The following is a 13,448-nucleotide window of genomic DNA, read 5'->3' on the forward strand; positions in this document are numbered from 1 at the left end:
CACACATACCTTAGCACAGCTTTAAGTGTTCATTTTCCTATGCATGGTTACCTGTACATGTGACTGCAAAGTGGAACTAGAACAAAAACCTATACATGTACTGTATGAACAGAGATTTTGGGAAAATAACTTTGGAACAATTCTACAGATCCTTTTAGGTTCTATGAGCCTGTGATCATAACTTCTAACAGGCTGCTCCAAAACATACCCTTTATAGAAACAATACTGTACTAAAGATGTGTACTGCTTCTATGAAAACAAACCTGCTCTATGTCTACATTGTAGCGATCATTATCAAATAGTCACCATAAAATAGCATCTAAATCAACAATGGAGGGAGATGGTGAAAGAATCTTAAACCTAAACCAATGCAATAAGCACTAAACTGGAGAAAGTTCTGAAAACAGTAGTCCATGAAGAGAAACCTGGTCTGGACTGAAATAAATATAAAAATCTTTGCATTTGTGACTAGTCTTCATCTATTGTTCCCCTTCACAAAAAAAAGGAAGCTTTCTGTACATGTGTTAATATATCTTCAGGGTTTCCGTTGGGGTTTGAATTCAGTCATAAACCTTTCATTTCTTTATTTTTTGTCAGCATACATCAATACAGACATCACAGGATACATGGTTTTACAAGTACAAAGCACACCACCTTGCTGTGGGGTAGTGTTCAGTCACTGGGCTTTGGCAATCAGTTGGCCAACCCAACATGGCGGCCCACTCCTTTTCCCAGATGGGAAGGACCTACCTTTACGAGTTGCCAGGGTGGAGCCTTTGCTGGGTAGCACAATGGAAGGAACACTCAAACATTTCTGGAGGAGAAGCATTTTATGAGGCTTTATCAGAGCGGAGGACAAAACAGAAAACCAAAGTGATTAGTAAAGTTATATGATCAAAAACTGAGGTGGGAGGTGGAGGTTAACTCAACTGCGTTCCAGGTTGCGATTTTAAAAACAGCTGTTATGCCAGCGTTGCAGTTCTGTAACAATTCAAAGCCATCATCTCTCCTAGCCTAGGGTTAGAGCCATTTGAATCTTTACATTCCATTAAAAAAAACTAAATAAAAATAAACATTATCTTCTTGATTTAGGTTTAAATCTTCTACAGATGTTACTGTATAGTTTAATGAAAAATGTACACCATCTAAACCTTGAATTTCTAATTGAGTAGTTTATTATTATTATTATTACTTCAAATGTATTCCTGTACAATGAAATAGAACTTCAACCTCAAGACGACAACATTGGTTTAAAAATACAGAGGGCTTTCTTTTTGTCCATTTTTTAAAACACCCCCCACCAAAACTCAAAATAAAAACTGGACTTTAATAATATATACTTTGTGTGTGTATGTGTGCGTGTGTATGTGTGCGTACATATGTATACAAGTGTAACCTCTATGTCATTTACACAAAACACTGTAAACATACACAGACTAATATACATGTGCTTGCACTGATTCTTGGGATTTGGTTGACTTCACTATAAACACCACAACTGAAGGGAAAAGGAGGTTGAAAAGAAGAAGAGGATCCCCTGGATGTTCCGAGGTTGTCGGTTTGGTTGAACGCTGAAAGAGTTGATTGTTTCCCTTTCCCCCAAGTCTTCAAGCAGGGTGCGACTACCGGTGGTCAGCTTAATATCTAGCTTGGCTGTCCTGATGGCTTGAACCAAGAGGGGTTTTCCACACAGAGGGAGTTACACCACCTCCTCCCACCTGAACACACCTCTCCGCAGGGATGATGGTGCTCAGTGAGTAACACAGCAGTGTGAAGCTGGGCCATCGGAGCTACAGGATAAAAAAAACACAGAACCAGAAGTGTCAGCCAGGGTGGAGGGTATCTGACTGGACTAGACCACCCACCACTAGAGGGCATCTGACTGGACTAGACCACCCACCACCAGAGGGCATCTGACTGGATAGATCGTCCACCACTAGAGGGCAGGGTGGAGGGAGCCAGTGAGGGGTGGTTAGTTAGTCATTCTGAGAACACTCGGTCATAATGAACTACTTGGTTAGGTTCTGTTCCAATGTTTGGTTGGTTGGTTGATCAGTCAGTCCTCCCCTAGTCTGAAGAGTCATTCAATACATCAGTAATCTCTCTAAGCTCTGAAGGGGCTTCACAAACCCAGGCTCACGCAAGGTCAACAAAAACAAATACTGAGAGAGCAAATGGAAATATGAGGAAGAAATGGAGGGAGGAGGGGTTGGAGGTGTAGGCCGGTCAGGGCAGGCGCCATCTTCTTCACATGTAGACGCGCCTTAGATCTCCTGGCGACGTGATGGTGTTGCATTGTGGGCACAGTTTCTTGTTTCCCTGTGGGACAGCGAGAGAAACATGTCATTGTTGAGGCCACAATATGAACAGTTGAGGGTTTCAACAAAGCATAGAGAATGCATCGGTCCTTTTACTACCCTGGTGAAATAGTATGCAGTACTTAGACTGACAGTACAGAGATGGTCCTGTAATAAACTCAGCAATAAACGCCCTTTCACTGTCAACTGCGTTTATTTTCATGTACAGTGGGGCAAAAAAGTATTTAGTCAGCCACCAATTGTGCAACTTCTCCCACTTAAAAAGATGAGAGGCCTGTAATTTTCATCATAGGTACACTTCAACTATGACAGACAAAATAATTTTTTTAAATCCAGAAAATCACATTGTAGGATTTTTTATTAATTTATTAGCAAATTATGGTGGAAAATAAGTGGAAAATTTAGTCAGCCACCACAATTGGTGGCTGACTAAATACTTACTTGCCCCACTGTATGTACTTTACATGTATAAATACTTGTATGGACATAAGATTCAACAACTGAGACATAACTGAACAAGTTCCACAGACGTGACTAACAGAAATGGAATAATGTGTCCCTGAACAAATGGGGGGGGGGGGGTCAAAAGTTAGTATCTGGTGTGGCCACCAGCTGCATTAAGTACTGCAGTGCATCTCCTCCCCATGGACTGCAATAGATTTCCCAGGTCGTGCTGTGAGATGTTAGCCCACTCTTCCACCAAGGCACCTGCAAGTTCCAGGACATTTCTGGGGGAATGGCCCTAGCCCTCACCCTCTGATCCAACAGGTCCCAGACGTGCTCAATGGGATTGAGATTCGGTCTCTTCGCTGGACATGGCAGAACACTGACATTCCTGTCTTGCAGGAAATAACACACAGAACGAGCAGTATGGCTGGAGGCATTGTCATGCTGGAGGGTCATGTCAGGATGAGCCTGCAGGAAGGGTACCACATGAGGGAGGATGATGTCTTCCCTGTAACGCACAGCTTTGAGATTGCCTGCAATGACAACAAGCTCAGTCCGATGATGCTGTGACACACCGCCCCAAACCATGACAGAGGCAGCTCCACCTACAAATCAATCCCGCTCCAGAGTACGGGCCTCGGTGTAACGCTCATTCCTTCGATGATAAACACGAATCCGACCATCACCCTTGGTGAGACAAAACCGTGACTCGTTGGTGAAGAGCACTTTTTCCCAGTCCTGTCTGGTCCAGCGACGGTGGGTGTGTGTCCATAGGTGACGTTGTTGCCAGTGATGTCTGGTGAGGACCTGCCTTACAATAGGCCTACAAGCCCTCAGTCCAGCCTCTCTCACCCTATTGCGGACAGTCTGAGCACTGATTGAGGGATTGTGCGTTCCTGGTGTAACTCGGGCAGTTGCTGTTGCCATCCTGTACCTGTCCCGCAGGTGTGATGTTCGGATGTACCGATCCTGTGCAGGTGTTGTTACACGAGGTCTGCCACTGCGAGGACGATCAGCTGTCCGTCCTGTCTCACTGTAGCGCTGTCGAAGACGTCTCACAGTACGGACATTGCAATTTATTGCCTTGGCCACATTTGCAGTCCTCATGCCTCCTTGCAGCATGCCTAAGGCACATTCATGCAGATGAGCAGGGACGCTGGGCATATTTCTTTTGGTGTTTTTCAGAGTCAGTAGAAAGGCCTCTTTAGTGTCCTAAGTTTTCACAACTGTGACCTTAATTTCCTACCATTTGTAAGCTGTTCTTGTCTTAACGACCGTTCCACAGGTGCATTAATTGTTTATGGTTCATTGAACAAGCATGGGAAACAGTGTTTAAACCCTTCACAATGAAGATCTGTGAAGTTATTTGGATTTTTACAAATTATCTTTGAAAGACAGAGTCCTGAAAAAGGGCCATTTCTTTTTTTGCTGAGTTTAGATCAAAACCACCACATCAGTACAGAACGGGTATAAAACCACATTCAGCCAGTGTATAGATCCCCACACATGCCTTCGTCAGTGACAGATGGCCTACAGTGGAGCATCAAAGCCTGCTCATCATCCTGTTCCAAGGTTCCTGCTCTGCTCTCTCCCACTTTGAATCACTGCCATCTCCTATAAAGCTGTGTACAGGGTGTAATTAAAAGGCAGTGGGTGCAGGAGCTGAGAGCAGGGCAAGGTGAGCTGTGTGGTCTCCTCTCTCTCTCTCTGTATAGCTAGCTATCTAGCTTGCAATGGAAATCTATTAGCATATTTCATGAAATGACTGTTCTAAAACATCTTCTTGGGTTTAAAATAATCAATAATGACACTTTGTGAGTGAATTAAACATGTTCAGTTGCTTTCATGAGCCTATTCTCTCACTGCCCAGAGTTTAAGACAACGGTTTAGCTATCTTGGAAGTAAGAACAAATCCAAGAAATGTACACTGCTCAAAAAAATAAAGGGAACACTTAAACAACACAATGTAACTCCAAGTAAATCACACTTATGTGAAATCAAACTGTCCACTTAGGAAGCAACACTGATGGACAATACATTTCACATGCGGTTGTGCAAATGGAATAGACAACAGGTGGAAATTATAGGCAATTAGCAAGACACCCCCAATAAAGGAGTGGTTCTACAGGTGGTGACCACAGACCACTTCTCAGTTCTTATGCTTCCTAGCTGATGTTTTGGTCACTTTGAATGCCGACGGTGCTTTCACTCTAGTGGTAGCATGAGACAGAGTCTACAATCCACACAAGTGGCTCAGGTAGTGCAGCTCATCCAGGATGGCACATCAATGCGAGCTGTGGCAAGAAGGTTTGCAGTGTCTGTCAGCGTAGTGTCCAGAGCATGGAGGCGCTACCAGGAGACAGGCCAGTACATCAGGAGATGTGGAGGAGGCCGTAGGAGGGCAACAACCCAGCAGCAGGACCGCTACCAGGTCCTTTGTGCAAGGAGGAGCAGGAGGAGCACTGCCAGAGCCCTGAAAAATGACCTCCAGCAGGCCACAAATGTGCATGTTTCTGCTCAAACGGTCAGAAACAGACTCCACGAGAGTGGTATGAGGGCCCGACGTCCACAGGTGGGGGTTGTGCTTACAGCACGTGGAGAACGTTCTGCTGCCTGCAACATCCTCCAGCATGACCGGTTTGGCGGTGGGTCAGTCATGGTGTGGGGTGGCATTTCTTTGGGGGGCCGCACAGCCCTCCATGTGCTCGCCAGAGGTAGCCTGACTGCCATTAGGTACCGAGATGAGATCCTCAGACCCCCTGTGAGACCATATGCTGGTGCGGTTGGCCCTGGGTTCCTCCTAATGCAAGACAATGCTAGACCTCTGTGGCTGGAGTGTGTCAGCAGTTCCTGCAAAAGGAAGGCATTGATGCTATGGACTGGCCCGCCCGTTCCCCAGACCTGAATCCAATTGAGCACATCTGGGACATCATGTCTCGCTCCATCCACCAACGCCACGTTGCACCACAGACTGTCCAGGAGTTGGCGGATGCTTTAGTCCAGGTCTGGGAGGAGATCCCTCAGGAGACCATCCGCCACCTCATCAGGAGCATGCCCAGGCGTTGTAGGGAGGTCATACAGGCACGTGGAGGCCACACACACTACTGAGCCTCATTTCGACTTGTTTTAAGGACATTACATCAAAGTTGGATTCCAAATCCCAAATCCAGACCTCCAAATCCAGACCTCCATGGGTTGATAAATTTGATTTCCATTGATAATTTTTGTGTGATTTTGTTGTCAGCACATTCAACTATGTAAAGAAAAAAGTATTTAATAAGAATATTTCATTCGTTCAGATCTAGGATGTGTTATTTTAGTGTTCCCTTTATTTTTTTGAGCAGTGTATTTTCAATAATTAGATTGATCTTTTTGCTTAAGGAGAAGCATAAGAAATAGCGCAATAACATTTCCAATAACCTTTTTAAGGAATAGCAACTTCGCTTTACTTTCTCCATAAGTCTATAGTGAAGTAAAAAATGCAGTTAAGAAGAAATGTCTTAAGGTTTTGTGAATCTGGGCCCTGAACACCTGGCATGTATCCGACCTGTGTTCAAATTTGTTTTCTTTCAAATATTTTGAGCGTTTGATTGAACCTGCCAAGTGTCATCTAGCTGAACCCCTCCCCCTACAAGTGCTGACACACCACCAGCTCAAAACACGAAAGACATGTAGACTACCAGCTTTCACTGGTCTCCTGTCACTGGCTCATTAACAGGAAAGAGAAATGAGAGTTATGGGGGAAGGTTACTGGAGCCACACTGTGAAGAGGTATAGTCTACTACCAGTGTTTGTGCTCAGAGTGAGAGTCAACTTCCAGCACACATGGACCTGTGTATGTAAAGTCAGAGGTACTCCCTGACTGACTTGGGATCGATCTGGCTAACGGTTGGGGAGAGTCAGAGTCAGAGTATGCAGAGGACACAGAGTTCATACACTGATCCCTGACACACTGATGTGGTGGGCTGGGTTAGCCCTGTGTGTGTGTGTAAACCTGAGTGCACAGGGTCAGGCCCTGGCTTGCAGAAAGGGGTAAATAAATCTTCGCCAGACAAGGGAGCACACAGCTGTAAGCAAACAGTGGAGTCTCTGTGCTGCCAGAAGCAGGAGTCGGGGGGCAGCTGGGGGCCCGAGCAGCTCTCACACCACGGTGCAAAGAGGATTTGTGGCTCCCAACAAGTTTGCTCATGTCTAGAGATGACCAGGCTAAGAAGATGGCGGATGGCCTTGAGTAGAGGTGGTCTCCATAACAGCAGCATGCAGTAACACAAAAACTGTTAGGGAGTCTTGGACCAAGCCCAAACTCGTTGTCTTCACAGTCTACAGGTTCATTTTGAAAGTGAATCAAATCAGACACACTAGCTACCGTACCAGCTGCCTTCTTATATTCTTATACACTAAGAACCCCCCCCCCTCTTCACCCCCGTCCTCTACCCTGCACCCTGGCTCCAATGACAACCAGATTCCTACATCTCTTCTCTTTACCCAAAGAAATGACGGCAGGTCCTTTCTTTCGTTTCTTCATATAGAATAAAATAGTTACCTGATCTTAATGAGCCTGGTGTACGGTGTGGCCATATGTTTACACGCATTTACTTGGATCAAGATGAGGGGAGCCCTGAAGCTTGTATTGCTGTCTTCGGACAACATTTGAATGCCCACATTAGGAACAAGCTGCTGCAGCAGGCACACATTTGTTATCCACCCCTCAGACTTCCCCTCCCCCTCCCACCACACAGCAGCATATTTAATATATTGGGTATTGGAGGAGGATGAGGGGGGCTGACCTGTGGCTGGGAAACATTTTCTTACGAATTGCTTCCGTGTGTAGTAGCAGAAAACAGGAGGAGAGGATGGAGTGCCTTAGTGACAACAAATCCTCCCCAAAACATACAGCAGAGATCTTGGAGGTTTCCCTGCCTGGTTGGGCCTACTGTACTGTACAATAAGGGTTCATGAGTTAGGTGGGACTCACTACTGTGTTTGTAAAGAGAGGAGAAGAGGTACTTACACCCTTGTGGTCAGATGTGACAAAATTGTCTAAATAATTTACTTCATTATCCAAAGCTTCCACTGGCTAATCACTGACCAACGACCAAATTAGAAAGAATGAACAACAAAACAAACATACCTCAAGAGTGTGTGTGTGTTAAGTTTGTGTGTTTACACCTAAGAGGGTATAATTCATAGGTTAGAGTAGACCTCTTTGTTTCAGGGTTGTGCGTGTGTGTGTGTGTGTGTGTGTGTGTGTGTGTGTGAGTGAAGTGGGATGTTCACTCACTATGAAACTGTTCTATAATCAGTGGCTGTAATGTGATGAAGTAGTGTTGCCATGCAACAGCAGTGTTGTGATGTGTTGTGGAGGCTGGGTGGATTGGTGTTGGGTTCTCACCAGAGTCCTGAGCCAGCATTCCTCACAGTGGACGTGCCAGCACTGGATGGAGGTGAGGGGCATCGTGTACGAGTCCTGCCACAAGGGGGGAGACAGAACATTAGCATAAGAGTTTAAAGGGGAACTGTGTGGACTGACACAAATGTACACAAACGCACGGTTGCAGGCACACACGGCACAACACTGGACAAGTCTTGACGAACGACGGCACCAAACCAAAGCACCAGGCAGCACAGCTAGAAGCACAGGCATGGAGGAGGGAGGCGGCCAGCCCAGCGAGCAGACGGGCAGAGGGAAGGAGGGTGGATGAGCACAGAGAGCCTTACCCTCCGGAGCGGGAGCAGCCGTTTAATCCCGCCGCCGCTGCAGCCCATAACGTAGCCTCTATACAAACAGTAAATGCTCAGCGGGGGGAGGGGCTTTGAGCTCTCAGCAACCCGCCTCTCATTTGGCGCTGTTACCGCGAGGGCCCGCCCCCATTGGCCCAGATTCTTGTCTTCAGCCCTGTCTGTTTGGAATCTCTTCCTCTGTAGGGAAGTACAGAGGGGGCACTGCTGAGCACTAGAATGTGGCGGACTACAAAGCATAGAAAGAAACGGGTACGGACGGACTGGACTGGACGGACACCGACACATGCACTCACACACAACATCAGGCGGCACTGGAGAGAGAGGCCAATAAGAGTTTCTGTTGCAGTTCTTGTGATGCGTTTGAGACTTGTGGCAGGCTCTGGTCAAAATAAGCTATAGATCATTTTACAGGCCAGAATATGCTCTTTGTATGAAATGTACTGAAACAGAACAGGGAACACTGCATGTGAAGATGATGTGAAATCCAATGCATCCATCTAGTGTCCAGTTCCATAAAGCAACAGTAGGAGGTGGTAGAGATTCACTGACAAGAACCTGCTGAGGTGGTCTGCCTGTATGATGCTTAAGTGTTCAGCTAACACAGACTACAAACAAACTCCTTGACGAGCTTGTAGAGAAAGATCCTCAACTCTACTGCCTAACAAGCCCATGCCACTTTGTGTTTCAAAATGAGTGATGAGGTGTAAGCAGTCAAATATAACTCCTGACCAACTGTGTTGGTGGGTTAGACTTTCAGGTCATTGCATAGGCTATTTCCTCACCCTTCTAAAAAAATGAGAACAAAACCTAGTCAACAAACAGGTGTGAAGAGCTTCTTCACTCCTCAGCCTGGCTGAGTGAGATTTGTGACGGGAGGAAAAGACAGTAATGACGAATGAGCTTTACGATGGTCACCGGAGGGCAGGAGTTATCAACATGCATCCATTCTCCTCTCGTGTCTGTCACCCCGGGGCTGAGACAACCTTTAGGAGGGGCAGGCGTCAGTAATTGCTTGCTTTTCAGAGTCGTGGGCCCGGGCCGGGGAGCAGGGGTTGCCAAGGCATCTGGCATCTTCACTCATGCTGCAGGGTGATAGGATGGCAGGGTGGGTGGGGTCTAAGTACCACCACAACACACTCTCAGGAACACCTCTGAAAGGATTCTGATTGGTCAGGTGTGAGGTGTTGTTAATCCATGTTGTCTGATTCTCTCTCAGACCAGAACAGCTGAGCCAGTCATTAGGGACATGACAGATAATCAACTCTCAAGGAAGTGGATGCATTGATGGATGTCAATCACCAAGGTGACCATCAATAACTAAAAGAGAGGAGTTAATTTTGGGACGGGGACGGGGGGTCAATAAGTTATAATGAACCATCAGTTGAAATGGTCCTCAAAGCTGCAGGGTGGTAATTGGCCAATTCAATGGGATGGTTCCAACTGGGGCTCCAAAGTTATACGACAGTTGGTGCAACAGAATCTCTCTGACACACACATCAGGGGGCAGGGAGGGAGGAGGGCTGACTTTCAGGCCATGCAGGAATCCCTTCAACCACCAGACAGTAGACGTCAACACAAAGTCTCTGCCTGCACACCACAACGTTGCATCCATAATGGCACACTAGTCCCTATATAGTGCACTACTTTTGACCAAAAAGTAGCACTCTATTGCGGGCCTCCCGAGTGGCGCTGTGGTCTAAGGCCACTAGAGATTCTGGTTTCAAGTCCAGGCTCTGTAGCAGCCGGCCACGACCGGGAGACCTATGCGGCGGCGCACAATTGGCCCAGCGTCGTCCGGGTTAGGGGAGGGTTTGGCCGGCAGGGATGTCCTTGTCTGAACGCGCACTAGTGACTCCTGTGGCGGGCCGGGCGCAGAGCACGCTGACACGGTCGCTAGGTGTATGGTGTTTCCTCCGACACATTGGTGCGGCCGGCTTCCGGGTTAAATGGGCATTGTGTCAAGGAGCAGTGCGGCTTGGCTGGGTTGTGTTTCAGAGGACGCACGGCACTCGGCCTTCGCCTCTCCCGAGTCCGTACGGGAGTTGCAGTGATGAGACGGCTAACTACCAATTGCATACCACGAAAATGGGAGGAAAATAAGGGGGTAAAAAATCTATTTAAAAAGTTTGTAAAAAAGTAGCGCTCTAAAAGGGGAATAGGGTGCCATTTGGGAGGCAACCCAAGAGTTGGTATACTAGTGGATGGGCGGGTTGCTTGGGTTCAAAAACTCTTATGGTAGACATGCATAGAGACAGAGAGAAAAGCACATTGATGGCCAGAGAAGAAAGGAGTGTAGTGGTTCCTTACCATGCAGATGAGACACTTATATCTGTCCCCTCGGAGGATCTGTTTCTCCAGCTCCCGGATACGAGCCTTTAGTGCTTCGAACGTGGTGGCTGTCGAGCCCTCTGTGATCCTGTAAAGAATAAAAGCTGGGGTTGGGTCACAGTGACACTCAAAGAGAAAGGATCAGTACAATTACATAATGGAATCTCTTGTTTTAACTCTTCGGTAGCAGCACTGCAGGGATGCAGAGGACAAGGTATTTTGGTGGCCATTTTATGCGTTATCATTCTTAATCTTCTACCTCAGTCCCAGTATCTGAAGTGCTTTGAGATTGTTCCTGGTCAAGTTTTTCATTCAGTCCTTGCTTGTCAGGACACCGACACTGTGCATGACATGTCCCTATTTAACAGCTGTCTATCTATCTGTCTGTATCCTCCCAGGTCCTATCCCTACACTGACTGATCCAAGATTTACAGCTCCCTCCCCTCTCAGGCCCTCCACTAAATATCCCGATTAATGCCCCTGCCTGGAGAATGTACATTTAAAACTGTCCTGCAGCATATGAACGAGCAGTAACTAAGTCAATATGGCCATCAGTGATTAGCCGGGACACGGCGCTGGCCAGATGTTTATGGTGATCCGCTCATTTTCCAGCCAGATGGAGCGCTGATCTACAATATTGATTTACTATTGGACCAGCTCTCAGCGGGAGGCAGAGCGCTCCCCCACTCCGATTAGTGGTCGGTCGGAGGGCCCATTGCCTCGGCTATCTATGGCTTCATTTATTATACTACCGGCCTTGTGTGGTTGTTCAATGAGGAGTGAGGGCTCTGAAGACCACATACACAGTACAGGAGAAGAGAGACAGGCTACTTACCTAGGGTGATCGCTACATTGAATAAAGCACTGTTTTTGTCTTTTCATATAGAGATACTCACACCAATGTCATCTTTTCTTAACAGAAGGACGCATCATTTGAGTTAAGCCGAATATGACTTCAAGACCTTGAATGTTCCTTTGTCTCCTGTTAGTCCAATAAAATCTCAAGTCAACTTGAAACTCGTTTGACTGGACAGAGACCTTGGCTACAGAAAGGAGAGGCCAGTCAGTCTCCTGTCCTGTGACACCACAGCCATAAAGCTTTAAAATCTCCTCTTATTAGTGAGGAGCTTGTAAAAATGCATTTAGTCTTGATTAGCGTGCCTGCTTATAAAGCAGCCCCAGAAGCGCCGTCCTCTGTAGCTGTTTTCCCTTTTAACAGCTTCATAAATCCCTGCAGTGGTTCACTCAACCAACACTGTCATTGGGCCGCACGGAGTAAAACTTTACCCTATAAAGATCAACCCTTCTCTTGTCTTTCTCAGACATGAGGCGGGTTGACAATGAATATTCATTTAGCCAGTGATTTATAAGAAACCACATTCTAAAAGTTATTTAATTCCCTCGTGCAATAAAAGGGGGTTTTAATCTTTTTTTATGTGGAGGCCTGAGCCATTGGAAAGATGGATGGTGGACCAGAGTGGGGGTGTGTGCCCCTGGTTTACTACACACTAGGCAGAGGGGACTGGATTACCTCACCGGGCTGAAAGTAATCAACCATTTGATGACTGTATCAGGGGGGGCCAACCCCAACCCAACCACAAACAGGCAGGCTGGCTGAACATCAGACATGCACTGCATTACTAAACTGGATGATAGCAATTATTAGTATCTATATACCACTCTCAACATACCTTGACATAATGACTCCCTGTCATTGTCACGTCACAGCTCTACCTCATTGTATTGTCTTCATGGATAGGTAACCGTGTCTTTACTGGGCATAAGCCTGTGTATAAATGATTACAATTCAGCTTGACTGGTAAAGGAAGACGGTCTACGCAGTTCCTGTTTCGCTAGACTTAGACGCCAAACTACTATCATTTGTAACGCTACACCTCAAAAATCCATGATATGATAGTGGCTTATAATATACCAAACAACCTGTGCTTAAACTTGAAATTATTTATAAGATGAGTTATTGGCTATACGTTATGCTAAGGGAAATACAAGTAAAGTAAACATTGTGGGCATAAAACAGGGCCGTGAATCAGGCCTGGGCTAGGTTTCTGACCACAGTGGGACTCTGTGGGGCACTGAAGCTGTAGTAGCCTTGAGTACAGATAAAACCTTACAAGACTTACAATCTAACCTGAAATACTACATCATGCAAAGAGGAACCTGGCTGCTACACCAGCTCTGTGTAGCTGGGACACTACAGACTACAGGTCTTTGGAGGACTACCTGGGCTTGTGTTCAGAAGGGCACAGAATTTAAAACTCGTTCTCCCTACTGAACACAATCCCTGAAGCAAAAGGGGAAGATGGGGCCATAGAACACCTTACTAATATTGAGTTGCAACCCCACCCCTTTTGTCCTCAGAATAGTCTCGTTAAGGCATGGATTCTACAAGGTGTCGAAAGCGTTCCACAGGGATGCTGGCCGATGTTGACTACAATGCTTCCCACAGTTGTTTCAAGTTGGCTGGATGTCGAGTGGTGGACCATTCTTGATACACATGGGAAACTGTTGAGCGTGAAAAACCCAGCAGCATTGCAGTTCTTGACACAAACTGGTGCTCTTGACACAACTCTTTTTGTCTTGCACATTCAACTG

The 13,448-nt window shown here is 46.4% G+C and overlaps 1 pseudogene; it reads right to left on the reverse strand.

Moving 5' to 3' along the window:
• Positions 1-569: 569 nt before the first annotated feature.
• The window catches only part of LOC115114426 (E3 ubiquitin-protein ligase RNF220-like), a 28,440-nt pseudogene continuing 15,561 nt past the window's right edge, over positions 570-13,448 (reverse strand).

Source organism: Oncorhynchus nerka, linkage group LG9b (genome assembly GCF_034236695.1).
Source record: "Oncorhynchus nerka isolate Pitt River linkage group LG9b, Oner_Uvic_2.0, whole genome shotgun sequence".
Taxonomy (NCBI): domain Eukaryota; kingdom Metazoa; phylum Chordata; class Actinopteri; order Salmoniformes; family Salmonidae; genus Oncorhynchus; species Oncorhynchus nerka.